General features: G+C 50.6%; 2 protein-coding genes across 5 annotated transcripts in view; both read left to right on the top strand.

Moving 5' to 3' along the window:
• The window catches only part of LOC144806426 (uncharacterized), a 557,808-nt gene that overhangs the window by 440,692 nt on the left and 95,008 nt on the right, over positions 1 to 22,108 (top strand). The gene's annotated exons all lie outside the window — the stretch shown is intronic.
• The window catches only part of LOC144806406 (uncharacterized), a 44,644-nt gene that overhangs the window by 9,444 nt on the left and 13,092 nt on the right, over positions 1 to 22,108 (top strand). The window contains exon 1 of one of the 4 annotated variants that reach the window (XM_078672768.1): positions 15,435 to 15,530. The exons of the other annotated variants lie outside the window; for them this stretch is intronic. The gene's annotated coding sequence lies outside the window, so the exon portion shown is untranslated. Of the gene's footprint in view, positions 1 to 15,434; positions 15,531 to 22,108 lie in introns of those variants that run through there. 4 annotated transcript variants of the gene reach the window in all.

A 22,108-nucleotide genomic window follows, 5' to 3' on the forward strand; every position in this document is an offset into this window, starting at 1 on the left:
AGATGCAGTGACCCCCCCTCCCCCGAGACAGCCATAGGTTTAAAATAGACACTAAATGTGCAATGAGTTCAGATTAAGAGGGTCCTGGATCGGTGTGAGCCACAGGCCCGGGATCTGTGCCCGACTTTGGTATAATAACTTGACGCCCGTTGGGCATAGTACCGCTATATAAATCTGGCTTCATTCATTCATTCAAATAAGAGCTTCACTCAGATGCATTGACCCCTCCTCCCCCCCCCCCCCGCCCCAGAGTCAGTTTATGTTTAAAATAGACACTAAATGTGCAGTGAGTTCAGATTAAGAGAGTCCTGGGTCGGTGTAAGCCACAGGCCCGGGATCCGTGCCCTGCTTTGGTATAATAACTGAAATAGGAGCTACACTCCGAGATGCAGTGACCCCCCCACTTAGAGACAGCCATATGTTTAAAATAGACACTAAATGTGCACTGAGTTCAGATTAAGAGAGTCCTGGGTCGGTGTGAGCATCAGGCCCGGGATCCGTGCCTGGCTTTGGTGTAATAACTGAAATTAGAGCTTCACTCTGAGATGCAGTGACCCCCCCACCCCCGAGACAGCCATATGTTTAAAATAGACACTAAATGTGTACTGAGTTCAGATTAAGAGAGTCACGGGTCGTTGTGAGCCACAGGCCCGGGATCTGTGCCCGGCTTTTGTATAATAACTGTAATAAGAGCTTCACTCTGAGATGCAGTGACCCCCTCCCCAGAGACAGCCATATGTTTAAAATAGACACTAAATGTGCAGTAAGTTCAGATTAAGAGTCATCGGTCAGTATGAACCTCAGGCCCGGGATCCGTGCCCGGCTTCGGTATAATAACTGAAATAAGATCTTCACTCTGAGATGGAGTGACCCCCCCTCCCCAGAGACAGCCATATGTTTAAAATAGACGCTAAATGTGCAGTGAGTTCAGATTAAGAGAGTCCTGGGTCGGTATGAGCCACAGGGCCGGGATCCGTGCCCGGCTTTGGTATAATAACTGAAATAAGAGCTTCACTCTGAGATGCAGTGCCCCCCCCCCGAGACAGCCATATGTTTAAAATAGACACTAAATGTGCAGTGAGTTCAGATTAAGAGAGTCCTGGGTCGGTGTGAGCCTCACACCCCACGATGCGTGCCCGGCTTTGGTGTAATAACTGAAATAAGAGCTTCACTCTGAGATGCAGTGACCCCCTCCCCAGAGACAGCCATATGTTTAAAATAGATACTAAATGTGCAGTGAGTTCAGATTAAGAGAGTCCTGGGTCGGTGTGAGCCACAGGCCCGGGATCCGTGCCCTGCTATGGTATAATAACTGAAATAAGAGCTTCACTCTGAGATGCAGTGTCACGCCCCTCCCCAGAGACAGCCATATGTTTAAAATAGACACTAAATGTGCAGTGAGTTCAGATTAAGAGAGTCACGGGTCGGTGTGAGCCACAGGCCCGGGATCCGTGCCCGGCTTTTGTATAATAGCTGAAATAAGAGCTTCACTCTGAGATGCAGTGACTCCCTCCCCAGAGACAGCCATATGTTTAAAATAGACACTAAATGTGCAGTGAGTTCAGATTAAGAGAGTCACGGGTCGGTGTGAGCCACAGGCCCGGGATCCGTGCCCTACTTTGGTATAATAACTGAAAAAAGAGCTTCACTCTGAGATGCAGTGACACCCCCCCCCCTCCACATAGACAGCCATATGTTTAAAATAGACACTAAATGTGCAGTGAGTTCAGATTAAGAGTCATGGGTCAGTATGAACCTCAGGCCCGGGATCCGTACCCGGCTTCGGTATAATAACTGAAATAAGAGCTTGACTCTGAGATGCATTGACCCCCCCCCCCCCCCCACCCCCCAGAGATAGCCATATGTTTAAAATAGACACTAAATGTGCAGTGAGTTCAGATTAAGAGTCATGGGTCAGTATGAACCTCAGGCCCGGGATCCGTGCCCGGCTTCGGTATAATAACTGAAGTAAGAGCTTCACTCTGAGATGCAGTGACCCCCCCTCCCCAGAGACAGCCATATGTTTAAAATAGACACTAAATGTGCAATGAGTTCAGATTAAGAGGGTCCTGGGTCGGTGTGAGCCACAGGCCTGGGATCTGTGCCCGACTTTGGTATAATAACTTGACGCCCGTTGGGCATAGTACCGCTATATAAATCTGGCTTCATTCATTCATTCAAATAAGAGCTTCACTCAGATGCATTGACCCCTCCCCCCCCCCCTCCTCCGCCCCAGAGTCAGTTTATGTTTAAAATAGACACTAAATGTGCAGTGAGTTCAGATTAAGAGAGTCCTGGGTCGGTGTGAGCCACAGGCCCAGGATCCGTGCTGTGCTTTGGTATAATAACTGAAATAGGAGCTACACTCCGAGATGCAGTGACCCCCCCCTTAGAGACAGCCATATGTTTAAAATAGACACTAAATGTGCACTGAGTTCAGATTAAGAGAGTCCTGGGTCGGTGTGAGCTTCAGGCCCGGGATCCGTGCCCGGCTTTGGTGTAATAACTGAAATTAGAGCTTCACTCTGAGATGCAGTGTCCCCCCCACCCCCGAGACAGCCATATGTTTAAAATAGACACTAAATGTGCACTGAGTTCAGATTAAGAGAGTCACGGGTCGTTGTGAGCCACAGGCCCGGGATCTGTGCCCGGCTTTTGTATAATAACTGAAATAAGAGCTTCACTCTGAGATGCAGTGACCCCCTCCCCAGAGACAGCCATATGTTTAAAATAGACACTAAATGTGCAGTGAGTTCAGATTAAGAGAGTCACGGGTCGGTGTGAGCCACAGGCCCGGGATCAGTGCCCTGCTTTGGTATAATAACTGAAATAAGAGCTTCACTCTGAGATGCAGTGATACCCCCCCTCCACAGAGACAGCCATATGTTTAAAATAGACACTAAATGTGCACTGAGTTCAGATTAAGAGAGTCACGGGTCGGTGTGAGCCACAGGCCCGGGATCCGTGCCTGGCTTTGTATAATAACTGAAAGAAGAGCTTCTACTCTGAGATGCAGTGACCCCCTCCCCTGAGACAGCCATAGGTTTAAAATAGACACTAAATGTGCAGTGAGTTCAGATTAAGAGGGTCCTGGATCGGTGTGAGCCACAGGCCCGAGATCTGTGCCCGACTTTGGTATAATAACTTTGACGCCCGTTGGGCATAGTACCGCTATATAAATCTGGCTTCATTCATTCATTCAAATAAGAGCTTCACTCAGATGCATTGACCCCTCCTCCCCCCCCCCCGCCCCAGAGTCAGTTTATGTTTAAATAGACACTAAATGTGCAGTGAGTTCAGATTAAGAGGGTCCTGGGTCGGTGGAGCCACAGGCCCGGGATCCGTGCCCTGCTTTGGTATAATAACTGAAATAGGAGCTACACTCCGAGATGCAGTGACCCCCCACTTAGAGACAGCCATATGTTTAAAATAGACACTAAATGTGCACTGAGTTCAGATTAAGAGAGTCCTGGGTCGGTGTGAGCATCAGGCCCGGGATCCGTGCCTGCTTTGGTGTAATAACTGAAATTAGAGCTTCACTCTGAGATGCAGTGACCCCCCCACCCCCGAGACAGCCATATGTTTAAAATAGACACTAAATGTTGTACTGAGTTCAGATTAAGAGAGTCACGGGTCGTTGTGAGCCACAGGCCCGGGATCTGTGCCCGCTTTTGTATAATAACTGTAATAAGAGCTTCACTCTGAGATGCAGTGACCCCCTCCCCAGAGACAGCCATATGTTTAAAATAGACACTAAATGTGCAGTGAGTTCAGATTAAGAGTCATCGGTCAGTATGAACCTCAGGCCCGGGATCCGTGCCCGGCTTCGGTATAATAACTGAAATAAGATCTTCACTCTGAGATGGAGTGACCCCCCCTCCCCAGAGACAGCCATATGTTTAAAATAGACGCTAAATGTGCAGTGAGTTCAGATTAAGAGAGTCCTGGGTCGGTATGAGCCACAGGCCGGGATCCGTGCCCGGCTTTGGTATAATAACTGAAATAAGAGCTTCACTCTGAGATGCAGTGCCCCCCCCCCCGAGACAGCATATGTTTAAAATAGACACTAAATATGCAGTGAGTTCAAATTAATAGAGTCCTGGGTCGGTGTGAGCCTCACACCCCACGATGCGTGCCCGGCTTTGGTATAATAACTGAAATAAGAGCTTCACTCTGAGATGCAGTGACCCCTCCCCAGAGACAGCCATATGTTTAAATAGATACTAAATGTGCAGTGAGTTCAGATTAAGAGAGTCCTGGGTCGGTGTGAGCCACAGGCCCGGGATCCGTGCCCTGCTATGGTATAATAACTGAAATAAGAGCTTCACTCTGAGATGCAGTGTCACGCCCCTCCCCAGAGACAGCCATATGTTTAAAATAGACACTAAATGTGCAGTGAGTTCAGATTAAGAGAGTCACGGGTCGGTGTGAGCCACAGGCCCGGGATCCGTGCCCGGCTTTTGTATAATAACTGAAATAAGAGCTTCACTCTGAGATGCAGTGACTCCCTCCCCAGAGACAGCCATATGTTTAAAATAGACACTAAATGTGCAGTGAGAGTCACGGGTCGGTGTGAGCCACAGGCCCGGGATCCGTGCCCTACTTTGGTATAATAACTGAAAAAAGAGCTTCACTCTGAGATGCAGTGACACCCCCCCCCCCCCTCCACATAGACAGCCATATGTTTAAAATAGACACTAAATGTGCAGTGAGTTCAGATTAAGAGTCATGGGTCAGTATGAACCTCAGGCCCGGGATCCGTACCCGGCTTCGGTATAATAACTGAAATAAGAGCTTGACTCTGAGATGCATTGACCCCCCCCCCCCCCCCCAGAGATAGCCATATGTTTAAAATAGACACTAAATGTGCAGTGAGTTCAGATTAAGAGTCATGGGTCAGTATGAACCTCAGGCCCGGGATCCGTGCCCGGCTTCGGTATAATAACTGAAGTAAGAGCTTCACTCTGAGATGCAGTGACACCCCCCAGAGACAGCCATATGTTTAAAATAGACACTAAATGTGCAATGAGTTCAGATTAAGAGGGTCCTGGGTCGGTGTGAGCCACAGGCCCGGGATCCGTGCCTGGCTTCGGTATAATAACTGAAATAAGAGCTTCACTCTGAGATGCAGTGACCCCCCCACCCCCGAGACAGCCATATGTTTAAAATAGACACTAAATGTGCAATGAGTTCAGATTAAGAGGGTCCTGGGTCGGTGTGAGCCACAGGCCCGGGATCTGTGCCCGGCTTTTGTATAATAACTGAAATAAGAGCTTCACTCTGAGATGCAGTGACACCCCCCCCCCCCGGAGACAGCCATATGTTTAAAATAGACACTAAATGTGCAATGAGTTCAGATTAAGAGGGTCCTGGGTCGGTGTGAGCCACAGGCCTGGGATCTGTGCCCGACTTTGGTATAATAACTTGACGCCCGTTGGGCATAGTACCGCTATATAAATCTGGCTTCATTCATTCATTCAAATAAGAGCTTCACTCAGATGCATTGACCCCTCCCCCCCCCCTCCTCCGCCCCAGAGTCAGTTTATGTTTAAAATAGACACTAAATGTGCAGTGAGTTCAGATTAAGAGAGTCCTGGGTCGGTGTGAGCCACAGGCCCAGGATCCGTGCTGTGCTTTGGTATAATAGCTGAAATAAGAGCTTCACTCTGAGATGCAGTGACCCCCTCCCCAGAGACAGCCATATGTTTAAAATAGACACTAAATGTGCACTGAGTTCAGATTAAGAGAGTCCTGGGTCGGTGTGAGCTTCAGGCCCGGGATCCGTGCCCGGCTTTGGTGTAATAACTGAAATTAGAGCTTCACTCTGAGATGCAGTGTCCCCCCCACCCCCGAGACAGCCATATGTTTAAAATAGACACTAAATGTGCACTGAGTTCAGATTAAGAGAGTCACGGGTCGTTGTGAGCCACAGGCCCGGGATCTGTGCCCGGCTTTTGTATAATAACTGAAATAAGAGCTTCACTCTGAGATGCAGTGACCCCCTCCCCAGAGACAGCCATATGTTTAAAATAGACACTAAATGTGCAGTGAGTTCAGATTAAGAGAGTCACGGGTCGGTGTGAGCCACAGGCCCGGGATCAGTGCCCTGCTTTGGTATAATAACTGAAATAAGAGCTTCACTCTGAGATGCAGTGATACCCCCCCCCTCCACAGAGACAGCCATATGTTTAAAATAGACACTAAATGTGCAGTGAGTTCAGATTAAGAGTCATGGGTCAGTATGAACCTCAGGCCCGGGATCCGTGCCCGGCTTCGGTATAATAACTGAAATAAGAGCTTCACTCTGAGATGCAGTGACCCCCCCTCCCCAGAGACAGCCATATGTTTAAAATAGACGCTAAATGTGCAGTGAGTTCAGATTAAGAGAGTCCTGGGTCGGTATGAGCCACAGGGCCGGGATCCGTGCCCGGCTTTGGTAAAATAACTGAAATAAGAGCTTCACTCTGAGATACAGTGACCCCCTCCCCAGAGACAGCCATATTGTGAGTGTTTTCACTCAATCTGAGGTTGAACATGAGAAAGTAATTGAACAGGTTTTCACCATTTTAGAACAAAGAGGAGTAACTTTACAGAAGAGCAAGTGTGTTTTCAAAACTAGAGAGGTTGGGGGGGGCGTGGCTAGCAGCCGAGCATGGCGGCAGCTTAACAGAGGAGCTCCGCGAGTGAGGCGATATCCCCCTTATATCCGCCACATTGATCCGTCCAATTTTTCACTCCGGTGGGGCTGACCGGGTCTGGGACCGGGCGGAATCCCGCAGAGGCGTCTAGAAAGCCAACGAGCACCCGAGACAGACGAAGGAAGCTCCGGTGCGGTGAGGCCTGTGCGAGACAGAAAGCAGCGGCCTGCCCTGAGACTGCAGCCCGGGTGGAAGTGAGGTGGCGGCGGGACTCGGGCGCAGGAAGTGATCGGCGACCGGGACCGTGGAGCGCCATTGCAGGAGGAGGTAGCGGCGGCGCACTAGCTATCGGCGACAGGCACGAAGGGAGTATCGGCGCCACGCCAGGAGCCTGGGGAAGCCCCGGTCTACGGCTGAGACGCCCGGGAGGCCAGAGCACCCAGAGCCGGAGGAAGGCGAGCCGGGCGACCGGCAGACAAAGCGCAGACAACGGTGAGGGGCAGCACTGGGACCCCCCCCCCCCCGTGGGACACGAGGAGGAAGGAGGCAGAGAAGCGGCGCGTCCAGAGGGGCCCCCTGGTGAGAGTCGAGAACCGGGGTCGGCCGGGGGCTGAGAGAGTCTGCTCGAATCGCACATGGCCGTCCCAAACCACAGGCATACGCCCAGTCGGAACCCCCAGTAGCGGCCCGCCCAACCGACGGCCGAAAGTGCGAGGAAGTGCATGGGGGCTGCCACGAGGAACGGGGGCAGTTGGGATTACACAGTGGCCATCCCAATAGCCGGTGCGCTGGGACAGAGCGGGAACTTGCTGAGGCGACACCACACACCCCGCAGACAGGACTGAGAGCCAGTGCAGCCTAAGGTGGCGAACGGGTCACAGCGACACCCAGGAGCGGGAGAAACACCGGGATCCTGACGACCCCCCCCCACCCCCCCCCCCCCCCGTGAAGTGATCCTGGCCTAAGGTGGCTGCGAGACAACTAAGGCCGAATAGACTCCCGGAGGCTGAGGAGGGATAAATCGCCCGCACCCTGGCGAGCGGATCCTGAAGGCACGGCGACCCCACGCACCAGGAGTGGGGCGGACTCGGGAAGGATCATGACAGGGAGAGGCCCCAAAAACAACCCTGTACAGGCGAGACTGGACAAATTCGCCTACGATAAAAACACACTACCACAAGGGGACTCCCGTACTTCGACGGGCGGTCCCGGGAGGGGGAAGGCACGAAGAAGCCGACGCTGGAAGATGTGATGCGGGCCCTGGCACAGGTACAAACCACAGTGGGCTCTACTGCAACAGAAGTCACCCTGATTAGGGCCGACCTCCACAAGATGACTGAGAGAGTAAAACAAGTGGAGGTGGTAACGAAATCCCTGGTGGAAGACGTCTCTGAATTACAAATCGCAATGGAGAAAATGGCGGCTGAAAACAAATTCCTCAGAGCCAAGATGGACGATCAGGAAGGGCGCTCGAGGAGGAACAACGTCCGCATTCTGGGAGTGCCGGAATCAGAAGGGAAGGGGGCGACGGACATTTATGTAGAAGATTTGATCAAGACGCACCTGCAGCCGAAGGGCCTCTCCCTCTTCTTTTCGGTGGAGAGGGCCCACAGAGTGCCTGGTGGAACACCCAAGCCGGGGGCGGCCCCTAGGCCTATCCTGGCAAGACTCTTCAACTTCCGAGACCGGGACGCCATCTTGCAGGCGGCGAGGGTTTCCCCACCCGTCCGTATTCAGAACTCGACTGTCGCCTTCTTCCCGGACTACACAGCTGAGGTGGCTCGCAGAAGGAAGACTTTCTTAGAGGTCAAGAAGGCGTTGAGGGCGAAGGAATTGCCCTACTCTATGATCTTCCCGGCGCGTCTCCGAGTGGAAGCGGAGGGCAAGGCCTGGTTCTTTGGGATGCCGGAGGCAGCACAAGACTGGTTGGAGGGCTGGAGAACCACGAACCAATCTCATCGCACGAAGAGACAGGACCGGACACACAGAAACGATAGGCCCCCTGAATCGCAGACATTCGGAAGGGACGGAGGGAATAATACACCGATGCTGGAAAGTCAGGGCGCTGAAGGAGGGGTGGAATGCTGACTTTACGAGAGACGCCGCTTAACTGTCCGTTAAGATGATATCTGGCGGGAGGACAAGCCTGGGCACTGGGCCTGGAGGACTCACAGGAGGGCAGGGATGTCGCCTGCTCCGGAAGATTCTCCACCCCAGCGCGCAAGTACACTGTTCAAGGGATGGGTTAAGCACTCTGCTAAGTTGGGGAGGCGGGCGGTTGCAAGTCCATTATGCAGGGATGCAGGGAGGGGGGGGGGGGTTGGGGCTGTTTACATGTTATAGTAGTTACACGAGCAAGGTCTAACGCTTCACCGGTACGGAGGCACAACCTGGGTATGACGCTATGCGGGCGTACCCCGAGACGGGGACCCGAATACCACAATTTACTTCACAAATCACATAATGCAGGACGCACAAGCACGAGCAGCTGAGGAGGGGTCGCTGCGAGCCCGGGTAACGCCGCGCAAGCTCATGTCATGGAATGTGCGAGGGTTGGGGGACAAGATCAAGAGGGGGTTGGTGCTGAATGCGGTCAAGAGGTTGGGGCCAGCCTTGGTGCTCCTCCAGGAGACGCACCTTACAGGGTCAGTGACGAAAGCGCTTGACAGAAAGGGATACAAGATGGCGGTGCATTCAGAGTTCTCCACAGGTTCGAGGGGTACGGGCATTCTCTTGAAAAAGTCGGCACAGTTTATTACACTTAGCACCAAGGTGGATGCGCTGGGGTGTTTCGCGGCGCTCCAGGGCCAATGGGAGGGGAGACTCCTGAATGTGGTATCCGTATATATCCCCCCAGCACTACACTCGACCATACTTCCAGAGCTGGGCAAATTCCTGCTAGCACTGATAAATAAACAAGAAGAATCCTACTACCAGTGTGTAAAAAAGAAGAAAGGGGGGAACACTCAGTGTTGTGTAAAATACCCCTCACACACCAACAGGCCCCTTGGTGTCATGCTTCATCATCGGGGTCTTCGCACCCCGCTAAGGGGATGCGGCACGCTGCGACCTGCGACTACGCGGGAGCGTTGACAAGTTGAACTATGTGTGGTGTGTGTTGAGTGTAGGTGAAGGGAAATAAATGTGAGTGGGAAGTGTAGACCTGCCTGAGGGAGACACGATAATAGGGGGAGACTTCAACGCAATACTTGATCCCACTGCAGATAGGGTGCCGGCATTGACACACACGGGCGGTCCCTCTCAGCTGCAGAGGTTCATGACAGCACTAGGACTGATCGACATATGGCGATACTTACACCCTGCTGCGAAGCAGTACACTTACCATTCCGCGGTGCACAATAGTCTGACACGAATTGACTACTTCATGGCGCTGGGTGGGGGTCTACAAAATATTGACACTGCTGAGATACACCCCAGAGGGATATCTGACCACTCACCAATCACTCTCGAGCTCTCCACGCAGGAACGGAAACGTAAAAGAATATACCCAATACACGCATCATACCTCCGCATTCCTAAGGTTAGTAAGATACTTAAAACGACGACGTCCCACTACTTTAGGGAGAACACTGAGTCAGTGGAGTCAGCGGCTACCCTATGGGAAGCTTACAAGACGGTGTTGCGGGGCCAGGCCATTGCCACTATAGCGGGGCACATACGGGAGAAACATCATGAACGGTCGGAATTGGAACTGGCACTGCATGCGGCGACGGCAACACACGAGGCAGATCCCACGCCAGAGGCCGCCCAGACAGTCCTACTAAGCCAACAAAAGCTTAGGGAACATATTAGGCTACAAACGTTGTCCCAGATCGCAGACACGGCCCATAGAATATACGACATAGGGGACAAGGCAGGAAGAATGTTGGCATGGCTAGACAAGAGGGGAGGCAGTGCCAGGGGAATACAGCGAATTCGCGATAAACAGGGGCGGCTTAGCACGTGCCCTGAAGAAATAGTGGAGACATTAGCTGACTATTTCGAAGGGGTATATACGCCAGAATGTGCGGTGACAACAGCAATGGCGAGAGCAGCGCTAGAGAATATCCCCATACCCACGCTCTCACCAGAGGAAGGGGCTGAACTAGAGGCGGATATCACGATGGAGGAGATCCAAAGGGCGATCCACGCAGTCAAGCCGGGAAAAGCGACCGGGCCAAATGGTGTCCCGATAGAATGGTTCCAGTCAGCAGCGGATGGGCTCAGTGGACCCCTGCTAGCTATGTATCAAGACAGCCTGGAAAAGGCCATACTTCCGGTGGATCAGAGGGTGGCGACTATAGTTGCAATCCCCAAGCCCGGTAAAGAGCCGGAGGAGTGCGGGTCATATCGCCCCATCTCCCTGCTCAACGCCGAGCTTAAGATCTTGGCTAAACTCCTCGCCACTTGGTTGATGGCCTTCCTGCCCCACCTAATACACCCAGACCAGTCAGGCTTTATGCCTCATAGGAATACTGCCCTCAACCTACGTAGGGTACATAATGTGCTGGCTAAGGCTGACACGCTGACCGAGAAGGCGGTGATCCTGGCGTTGGACGCTAAAATGGCGTTCGATATGGTGGAGTGGGAGTACTTGTTCGAAGTCCTAGAGCGTATGGGTTTCGGCCCGAAATTCGTGGCCTGGCCCGGTTCCTGTACATCCTGGAGAATACTCCATACCCGGTCCACAATAGATTTTTCGGGAAAGTGTCCGCTGTGGTTGCTGGTCTACTGTGGAACAACCGCCCGGCAAGGATAGCTCAGGCTAAACTACATAGGGGGTGGTATGATGGAGGGATAGCGCTACCAAACCTGCAACTCTATTATTGGGCCGCCCAATTGAAATCCATAAATCAGTGGCTGCATGTGCCTCAGGACGACCCGGCATACCGGGCGGACAGACAGCAGTTGGGTACCAGCACTATCCTAGCCCCACTCTATGACCTGAGGAAGGTGCGTACACTCGTCGGGCCCACGAAGCTCGTGGTGACGCTGTGGCATAAGACACAGGCGAAACGGGGATGGAAAGGAACAATCACGAGACTTACCCCTCTATGGGACGCAAGGGCCCTGGGTAACCTGAGGAGTAGTAAGGGATTTGCTTCATGGGACAACATAGGTCTGTCCACGGTGGGAGACTTGTGGGACAGGGGCACAGTAATCCCTTTCGACCAACTGCGACAGCAATATGAGATGGGGCCCACGGAACAGTATCGATATATACAAGTGAGACATGCTTTGCTAACTGCCATTCCCGGCGGTACGACACTCCCAGAAGCGTCACCCTTGGAGGACAGGCTGCTTACAGACTACATGCAAGAGCGAGCAACCTCCCTCACATACCGTAAACTAGTAAATAACCTGGCGGACCCGACCATAGCGCTTAAAGCCAAATGGGTGGAGGAGGGTGGGGACATGGACGAATCGGAATGGAATGAGGCGTTGGCGGCACCCAAAGAAGTGGGCATATCGGCGAGATTCCGCCTTGTGCAACTCAAGATCTTGCACAGGGTGTACTATACACGTACGTTGCTCTACGCAATCCACAGAACACAAAACCCATATTGCCTGCGTGCGAGGAGGAAGGGACACTGTTCCACACCTTATGGGATTGCTCCCGCATTCAAGAGTTCTGGAGGCAGGTCATGAGGACTATTTCACAAACCTTGGAGGTGTCCCTGACTCCCGAACCTCGGAAATGCCTCCTCAACATATGGGAACCCACTGACCTCACCAGACACGGGCGGCAATGGGCCACATTGGGTATGGTAATTGCCAAGAGGGACATAGCGCAGAAGTGGGGGGCGGAGTCCACCCCGACGCTACCACAATGGTGCGCGAGCATGGACAGGGTCATGCTAGTGGAAAGAACAGTGTACACAGTCAGGGCGTGCCCGCGTAAGTGGAACAAGATATGGCTCCCGTGGAACACATTTAGGGGGGACCTATGTGACCCACTGGAAGAGGAAGACTCACTGACATCAGACGAGGAAGGCGAAGAAGACTCGCCAGAGTAAAAGGAAGGGAGTCCAGACACCTACTGCAGGAGGGAAGTTACACGCAGAGAGGGGAGGAGTGGGGAGGGCCACATGGCAGCGGTGGCATAGGGGAGGACACCGACCACGGAGGGTGGGTTCAGAATGGACCACAGACACTGGGCATGCGTCCAATGACACGCGAGAGATCACTCAGGACCACACAGGGGTGCAGTACACAATGTTAGAAACACTAGGGACCGAAAGTGGTAACTACTAGTTGGTTTAACTGTTCAAAGTTTTAATAGAAAAATTAGACCTCTAAAATTCGCGTTGAGATATAGACGCACCCGCAGGGGTGACAGTGAACTGCCGCCGCGCCCCAGGGATGGCGGCTAAAAGGCTGTGTACCAAGACGAACAACAAGTATGACAATACAATGGCGGCCGGCCCCGGGGTTGTTGGCCAGAAGCTGTGTAATGTGATTGTTTGAACAATAAAGGTCTTTGAAAAACAAAAAACAAAAAAAAAACTAGAGAGGTTGAATATCTTGGTCATATCATTTCGGAGAATGGTATAAACCTAGACCAGATTTAGTAAAGAGTATTATTGAGGCTCCTGCACCCTCCAACAAAGAACAGCTTTTATCCTTCTTAGGTCTTTGTGAGTTTTACTCGAAATTCATGAAAGACTATGCTAAGACTACTGAATGTTTCAGACTTTTATTAAAAAGGGTGCCACTTTTAGCTGGTCTGATGAGTGTGAGAAGGGTTTTCAGCTTATAAAAGAGCATATCACTAAAGCACCTGCTCTACAACCTTTTATCGGTAGTATAGAAACTGTGATCACTGTTGATACATGCGAATATGGTTTAGGGGCGGTTCTTTCACAATTGTCCAATGGCAGGGAATTTACAGTAGGATTTGCTTCCAGGACTCTCCGTCCTGTCGAAAGAAAATATTCTGTTATAGAAAAAGAGCTTCTAGCTTGTGCTTGGAGTGTTGAAAAATTCAAATCTTACTTATGGGTAGACCTTTCAGGCCAGATGTAGGTAAAATAGATTTACCGTTTCTTAATTACCGAAAATTACTGAATTTTACTGATTCGGTAATTAAGAATCGGTAAATCTGAGGGGTGGATATGTAGGTATTCCAGATGTGCTGGAATAACGATTCGGAAAAATTTGGTATTTACCGATTCGGTAAATACCGAATCGGTAATTCTCATTCATTCCTATGGGCTTTGAAGCCCATAGGAATGAATGGGCATTACCGATTCGGTATTTACCGAATCGGTAAATACCGAATTTCACAAGGGTGCAGGGGGTGTCACTTTGACACCCTCTGGCACCCCCAAAACAGGCTTGGGTGCCATGTGGCAGGCATACATGCCCTAAGGGAAGGTCTGCCTGTCACATGGCATAGGTGTGCATGCACACATGTGCATGCACACCGGAATCGGTATTTTACCATCAAATTGGATTGGATGGTAAAATACCGATTCGGTAAGGCCTCTGGGACTCAGAAGAGTCCCACCTACATCTGGGTGCCTCAGATGCGGTAAATTTACCGAATCCGTATTTTACCGATTCGGTAAAATGACCGAATCGGTAATTTGACCGAATCGGTAAAAAAATGCCCCCTACATACCAGTCACCCATTTACCGATCGGTAACGGCCAAAATCGGCCGTTACCGGTCGGTAAATGGCCTGAAACGGCCACCTACATCTGGCCCTTGATCCTTCAAACTGACCATCGACCATTAGTCGATATTTTTTCAGGCAAAAATATTAAACGTACGACCGCCCGTTTGGCTAGGCTTTCTACTAAATTACTGGAATATAACTTCAAGGTCATTTACATCCCTGGAGGTAAAAATAAACGGGCATATTGTTTGTCCAGACTTCCCATACAAGATTCTGATGAACAAGAGTGGGAAACTGAAATTGAAGAGTGTTTTGTGGCCAATATTAGTCAGTACTTTATTTCATTCGCCGAAAACGATTGGATTAAAGCAGTTGAAAATGATGACATCCTTAAAGAAGTAATTTCTTTTATACAAAAAGGGTGGCCAAAGGAAAAATCTCTTTCTTCTGAACTTCAGATCTATTGGAAAATTAATTCTGAACTTTCTTTGGAAAATGGCAAAATTGTTAGGAGTGACAAATTCATTCCTCCCTCTGTTTATAGAGAAAGATTAGTTTTGGATGCTCATTCTGGACATCTTGGAGCTACTATTACCAAGAGGAATGTTAGAGCGAATTTTTGGTGGCCAAAAATGGATAATCAAATTGTAGAGGCAGTTAAGCATTGTACACGTTGTAACACTAGTGACAAAGTTCTTGTCTGAGAAGGTGTTATTGATTCCATTGTTTCTCCTCCAGTCAGGGCTTGGCAGAAAATTGGTTTGGATTTTCTTGGTCCATTTCATGTTCTTCCTAATACTTCTAAATACTTTCTTGTTCTTGTTGATCATCTCTCCAGATGGGTGAAGGTCGAACCCATCAATGTTCCCAACTCTAAAAGTGTCATTGATTGCTTAAGTAAAATTTTCATGAGGGAAAGTTGTCCGGAAGAAATTCTCACTGACAACGGGGTACAGTTTGTTTCTAAGGACATGAGTGTTTTTTTGAATAACTGTTGTATTAAACATACTAGAACCCCTTTATATCATCCCCAGAGCAATGGTAAAACCGAGAGGTTCAATAGGGTTGTTGTTGAATGTGTGCAAGCAGCTTTTAGGTCTAAAAGTTGTATTTTTCAAGCGGTTAAAGACCTAGTATGGTCTTATCGTATTTCTCCTCATGTTGCTACAGGTTTGACTCCCTTCGAACTTATGAGAGGAAGAAAAGCTTGTTCTCAACCTTATCCTTTTTGGATGGTCAAAAGTTTCCACCGAGGGTGTGATTTGGAGGAGGTATGGGAATGTGCAAATAAGAAATCTTCTGAATTACTGTCTAGTAATGTTGAACTAGGAAAGAGGGCTCCACTTAGTATTTGTGTGGGTGATTGGGTTAGAGTTAAAAATCCTGTCACAGTTAAGAAGGGTTTTTCTAAATTTCTTGAATCTCAGCAAGTTGTGGATGTTCGCAAAAATGCTGTTAAATTGTCAAATGGAAACTGGTGGAGCACATCTCGTGTTGCAAAAGATCCTTCTTTTCGTTCAACTGTACTTTCTCCTAAAATTGTTAAAGCTGAGAATGGTTTCAGGAGAAGCACCAGAGTGATTGTTAGCCTAACAGATTTCGTGATTATATTTAATTTGTTAATTCAAGTTGTTAAACTCTATGTTTTTCGTGTTTTTTTTTATGTTCTTTTTTTCTTTTCATTGTTTTTTTTGTTTATTAAAAAGGGGGGAGGTGTGTGGTGATCTGTAATCTGTATTTATTGCTGCTTGATGTCATGCCATCTTGGAATACTGTGATGTCACCTGTGGGTCTTTGCTGGGGGTTCCACTAGAGTGTTCCTTGTGTGGCAGTTGCAGCTGCTGTGTCTTATCTACTGGCTGGACGGCTCTCTTCTCTTCAATAAATCTACAACATCCTTTCCTGCGTCCGCCTCATCTTTACAGAACCCCCCTGGCAAAGGCAGAGTATAATGTGGAGAAGAATTGGCCTCTCCATTTCTTACACATCTTGAGGACTTCGGAAATAGTGAGGTGGGATTCTTGAATAAAGCCTGTGTGACCTGCGTCTGTTTAGCTGTGCATATATTCTATGGCGTTTGTGTATTGACCCCAATCCCCGTACATTCCAGGTTATTATTGTGTAGGCGTCTGTCATTTGACTGTGTATCTTAGTGTATTATGTTTAAAACCCAACCAACACATGCACTAAGAATGAGAGCGCCAATCCAAACCCCGCAAACAAGGGAGCCGGGATCCGCGCTACCGGCAGGACCCCAGTCAAAATCTTAACGTATGCTACATAGGGTCTGAAAAGAACATACAATCACGTTTACTTCACTGCAGTCTCACAGCTACATGCCTCAATTGCCAGCCATCGGTGGGTCCGTTCCTCGGGCATCTAGCCACTGCCATGCTGCACCATTCTGTAGTGCTCAAATGTTATATATTGTGTGGGAAGCATGCACTTACCACCCAGGAGTCAGACAGTTCTCAACCAGCGTAGCATACTCAGGTTAATCATGTCAAGGACAGTTATCATGCACCCCCCCGGAGCGCCACCAATCTCAGTAGAGGGGTCTCCGTCGGTCGGTTCATCAATCGGAATCCTGCTGTTGATCGGCATGTTTCTGTTCCTTGCGCTTGCCAGCAATTTTTTTTAGGAAGTCCTGGGCCACCTTAGGAGTGGGAAGTATGGTGGTTTTACCTTCCCAGGTTACCTTCAGATGCGCAGGGTATAACATAGCGTATTCCACCTGCATGTTTCTCAGCTTCATCTTAACAGTGGCGAACTCCCTGCGGGCCTTTTGCACAGCTATAGTGTAATCCAGGTAGAATTCTAGTTGGTTACCTTGATAGTTCACTTGCCTTTTCTCCCGCGCCATCCGTAGTATGTTGTTGCGGTCCCGATAATTTAAAATTTGAGCCACTATAGGTCTAGGGGGAACGCCTGGTTGAGGACGGGACGCCAGCGATCTGTGTGCTCGCTCAACAATGAAGAGCGGAGATAGCTGTTCCACTCCGAAAATCGCTCGACACAGCTCCTCAACATATGTCTCCATGCGGCCCGTATTGGTTGTTTCAGGGACCCCCGCTATACGGACGTTATTGCGGCACAATCTGGCCTCCAAATCTTCCGCCTTGGCCTTGATCACCTCCAACACCTTTTCCATTCCTCCACATTTGCTAGCAGTGGTATGTGCCTCATCCTCGACCGCCAATATACGGGTTACAGCCACATCTAGGCACTCCCCCTGTATGTCTAATTTGGCCGCCATGTTATCCACCCAGCTGGTAAGATGGTCGAGCTTCCCGTTAATGTCCTTGCAAGTTGGATTGTATTGCCTATTGCTTTCCGTGGCGTTGTCCACATCTGTTTCTGTATCAGAGTGCGCTGCAGGTCCACGCACCACCCTGCGTGATTCAAAGTTAAGCTTTGATTGCTGCTTGTCTGGTTTCCCCATCCTGATGGACGAGCCGGGACCTTAGAACACTTGTCTGCGAGCAGCAGACTGTAGGAAAGAAGGTGCCCTGCGGCACAGTTCTATGTCTGCGCTGTTGATCGCAGAAGGGCAACTTATGATCGTTGCTGTGTTGTCCAAGACCAAGCACCCACTGTAGCGTCACCTGCTAGATCCAAGGGCGAACACAGGGTGGAGACGCTGAGATATTCAGGTGAAAAAGGCAGCTATGGAGTTGGAAACAAACCGTGGCTGCATGAAACTGCTCGTGTCAGAAGGTGAGGCCAAGGCAGTGCTATCAGGTAAGGCTGTGCAACGTGAGCTCCCACCATCGTCTGCCAGATAACTACAGCCCGGGAAGGTCGTCGCAAGAAATCCACATGTATAATGCAATTAGTGGCTGCTAAGGCCCCGGCCTTCAGCTATCTGTGTGGCGCAGTAAGGGTCAAGAAAGGTTTTTGTCCTAGGACTGGGGTGCACTGCCCTACGCTAACGCTAAGACTCGAGAAGAGTGGCTAATCAGTGGAGTATGAGGTGCAAGAGGGCGAGGGGAAAAAACCTGTAACCCCCCCAGTGGAGTGTCAACCTAGACTGACACTGTATCAAGACAAAACAGAAACCCATGCACACTCTAGAGTAAGTAAGTTGAAAAGTCAAAATAGAATCAGATACAGTTATGGAGACAAAGGCATGGAAAACACAATAGCAATAGTAATATTCAAAACAAGAGCCAAATGTTTCGTCGCATGTGGCACAATATGCCTGCGACTATTCAGGGCTGTACAAAAATGAATAGAAGCCGAAGGTCGCTCAATCAGTGATAATTCCAACCCGACCGGGCTCAGGACCAGATAAAAGCATATGTTTCAAGTAGTTTTTCCCGCACGAATAATCCTTATTGGGTGAAGGAAAAGAATAGGATTGCGGAGTACATCTGACCATGGCGTTAGACAATGTTCGAGAGCATGTATTGAAGTGCTGTTCATAGAAAACCCATCGGTATTGGGTGAAGTAAGGATATAGGGCGAGGATACGTGCTAATGGACAGATGCGCCCGGCAGGCGTGTCATCTCGTGTGTCGGCTAGCGGGTATTATCATGATCCACAAAATGGCCGGCTCCCGGAATCTTCCAAACCATTCTCGCCAATCAAAATGGAAAGCGGCCCGCGCTCCAGTCACTCAGCTCACCGGGCAAGCTTATGGTCATAGTTCTGCCTGTGGCACCCCCGCTTCGCCATGTCAGGTGGATAGCAGTCACGCTGTTGGCAATGCAGGTCCAATGTGGCTACGGCAAGAGTGAAACACTGCACAGTGTATAGGGCGCGGGGTAGGCAGTGGCAAAAATCGGCAGTGTAATGTGAGCAATATCGGCCACTGCTCCAGATGATGCAGGCTTACCCGCCATCCGAGAGCCGTCACTTTCTCACGGTCCCCACTCTACTGCCGCTTGCAGCACACATTCGAGCGGCTCCGGCAGGTCCCCGCACCTGATGTCATCCATGGTGTGAGCGGAGTATGAGGAGAAGGGGCGGCAAAAGGTGGCAATGGGGAGCTCTCCTACCTGACCTGGAGGCTTTCCCCGCGTTGCTCCCTGGAGGCTGCCATTTTAGGTTGATGGTGGTGTTGCAGACAGAAGCGCCCAGATCAGTTCACAACAGGAGCAGTGAGCTTTAAACTACCGCATCTCAGGGTACAAACTCGGGCCGCCGCGGCCGTGATCACTGGGCTCCAGGCGCCCCGCTCCTCGTCGTAGCAGCGCTCAGTTCACCGCTCAGCTCTCCAGTCGGCCAACGGGCGCCATCTTGTAGGGTGGCAGCCGCCATGCACTGGAGATGGAAAGGCTCTCTATATCCTCATTCCGGGCGCCGAGTGCCGTCAAAATCGCTCTGCAGCTTCTAGACGCGTTCCGCTGCTGACCGCTTCCAGTGGCATATCGTCTGTTTTAAGGGCGAAAACACTCAGGGCCGAGGTCTGTCCGGCGGAGCTGTCACTTCAGGCAGCCATCCCGCAGTGTGCCCTCTAGCGCCCCCCCTTTGTGGGATTATTATGGCGTGATTTCAGAGAAGCCGTCATTTTCCGATTTCGGAGTTTACTTTGCGTGGAGGACCCTGATGCTGTCGAGGGGGACATAATCTCCAACCATTCATCTGCATCTTCCGGGGTGTCGAAGAAGTTTGCTTTTTGGTCATATATGACTTTCAGGCAAGCAGGGAAGAGTAGGGCATACTTCAGATTAAGAGTTCAAAGCTTCTTTTTTGTCGCCTGATATGAGGACCTTTCCACTGTACTTGCCTCGTGTAATCAGGGTTTTTATAAGATCCTCTGATTTTCATATTGTATTCGGGATCCCTCTCTGTCCTTTTAAAGCAGCGTGTCTCGATCCCTGAAGTTCAGGATCCAAGCAATTATGGGACAGGGCATTGGTCTGCCTGCTGTTGGTCTGCCTGACGGTATTCTGTGTGCCCTTTCCACACAGAAGAAGTCTCAGAGGCCCTCCGAGGCCACATGCTCCCTGAGCCATTGCTCCATAAACTTGGTAGCGTTGGTAGCGTTGGGCCCTTCACATCCTTCCGACAGACCTTTAACGTGAACATTATTCCTCTGAGCTCTTCCCTACGCATCATCAATCCGTTCCTGTTGTCCCAACACTTGGAGCTGTAGCTGTGTCCTTTGCATTGCTTGCTCTTTATGCTGTGGCACCAGTGAGTATATTATCTTTAACGCTGGTGGCAAGTTTAGCATGGTCTGCTTTCAGAAGTGTGAATCCTGTTGATAGGGAGCCGATTTGTTGCTCTATGCCTTTTCTGGAGTCCCGAACTTCCTGTAGGATTATTTGTTGCTCTATGCCTTTTCTGGAGTCCCGAACTTCCTGTAGGATTAAGTTTAGTTTGTCGGGTTCTGAAGTCATGTTTGTTGGTGGGACACAGCTCAAGGAAGGCTGATGAGAGGCGGTGGTCCGTATTCCCCATTTGTTGTTTGCCTGTAGGTGTGGTCGTCTCCTGGACTTTACTTTTGGGGCCTCCCATTTTTATTTGTTTCCCTGCACAGCACCCGGAGGCCACACAGCGTGCCTATGGATAGAAGTGTCTATTTGGGTGCAATGTCTCTGTTATTGCACGGGGTGATGCACTGACTTCAGCAGGCAGCTCAGTGTGGTCTGTCGTATGTATGGTTCTAGCCTGAACCAGTGGGCCCCAGTAGGCGATTCTGTGTAGTGTCTTCGGTAGTTTCCTCCAACTCACAGCCCCCCACCCCACTGTGTTGTTGCACAGGTAGCTGATAAATTATGTTACCCAAGTGAACACTTTGCTTTTAAGTTGGTGAATTCTCTTTCAAGCAGTTAGCTCGGTTCCATTCTCGAGTTGCCCCTTGTTGTATGCGGTGTCCACTCTGTCCCAAGCCTGAACTACCTCCTGGAGCTCCTTCGTTCACCCTCCAGTGTCTGCGTGCTGCAATGGGGAAGGAGCACGGTGACTTATGTTGGTAGGTGCAGCAGAGTGTCTTGCTTCCCTCAGTAGGCCATATGATGCGTAACACTTCACACAGTGGGGATTCCTCTGCCCATCATCAGGGAAGGCCCATGTTTATGGGCAGTATCCTGGGGCCTACTCAACCTCTTTGTGTATATAAAGTAGAAGGAGGGTGGATGGGGGAGCACCGAGAGTCTCTACTCACCATTTTTCTTTCGTGGTCGAGCACAGCCACTGCATGTGTGTTCGTCCCAGGCCAGTCACAATGTAGGACAGTGCCCAGGTGTTGCCCCGAAGTGCTGCCGGGCCACCGTTAGTCCTGTGCAGAAGGGGTGTTTGGGCATTTCACATACCCAGGGGGAGCTTGCAGGTCTTCGCTCACCCACTGGAGATCGCAGCCAAGTCTGGTGTTGCGCAGGGGCGAGGTTGTGAGCTGTACCGTGCACTGCACCAGTTTGCTGGCCTCTGTTGCCGGCCATCCATCCCCCGGGGCCCCACTTAGGCCTGCCTCCACTCTCCAGCCCCCTGCTCGTCGTCTGTCCAGTGGTCCCAGTAGTTCAGTACAATGCAGGTTTGGGGGGAGGGTGGACACAGCCTTCCGCCACCAAAGCTGGAGAGGCGCGGGTTCGCTCAGTGTGTCATGCCGGGGACGGGTCCGGAGGCGTCAGTGATGCAGCTCTCAGGGTCCTTGCCCGCATCCAGGGTTCTCTCTATAGCCCCGGAATGCAGGGGTCCCCAACTGGTTGGATTATCGTACCTCTCTGTGCCGTCCTCGTCCCTGTGATCTCTCAAACCGGTGTTGTTTAACCCGTATCGGGATCAGGTGAATTGGTTTGGCCTCAAATGGATTCAGCACAGTCGCTGTGTTTGGCTGCCCAGAGGTCCCATCAACTGTTTTGGAGTGGGTATATCATCCGCCTTCCGCTGTGCAGTCACACT

This window comes from Lissotriton helveticus (assembly GCF_964261635.1).
Source record: "Lissotriton helveticus chromosome 1_1 unlocalized genomic scaffold, aLisHel1.1 SUPER_1_unloc_7, whole genome shotgun sequence".
Classification (NCBI taxonomy): Eukaryota; Metazoa; Chordata; class Amphibia; order Caudata; family Salamandridae; genus Lissotriton; species Lissotriton helveticus.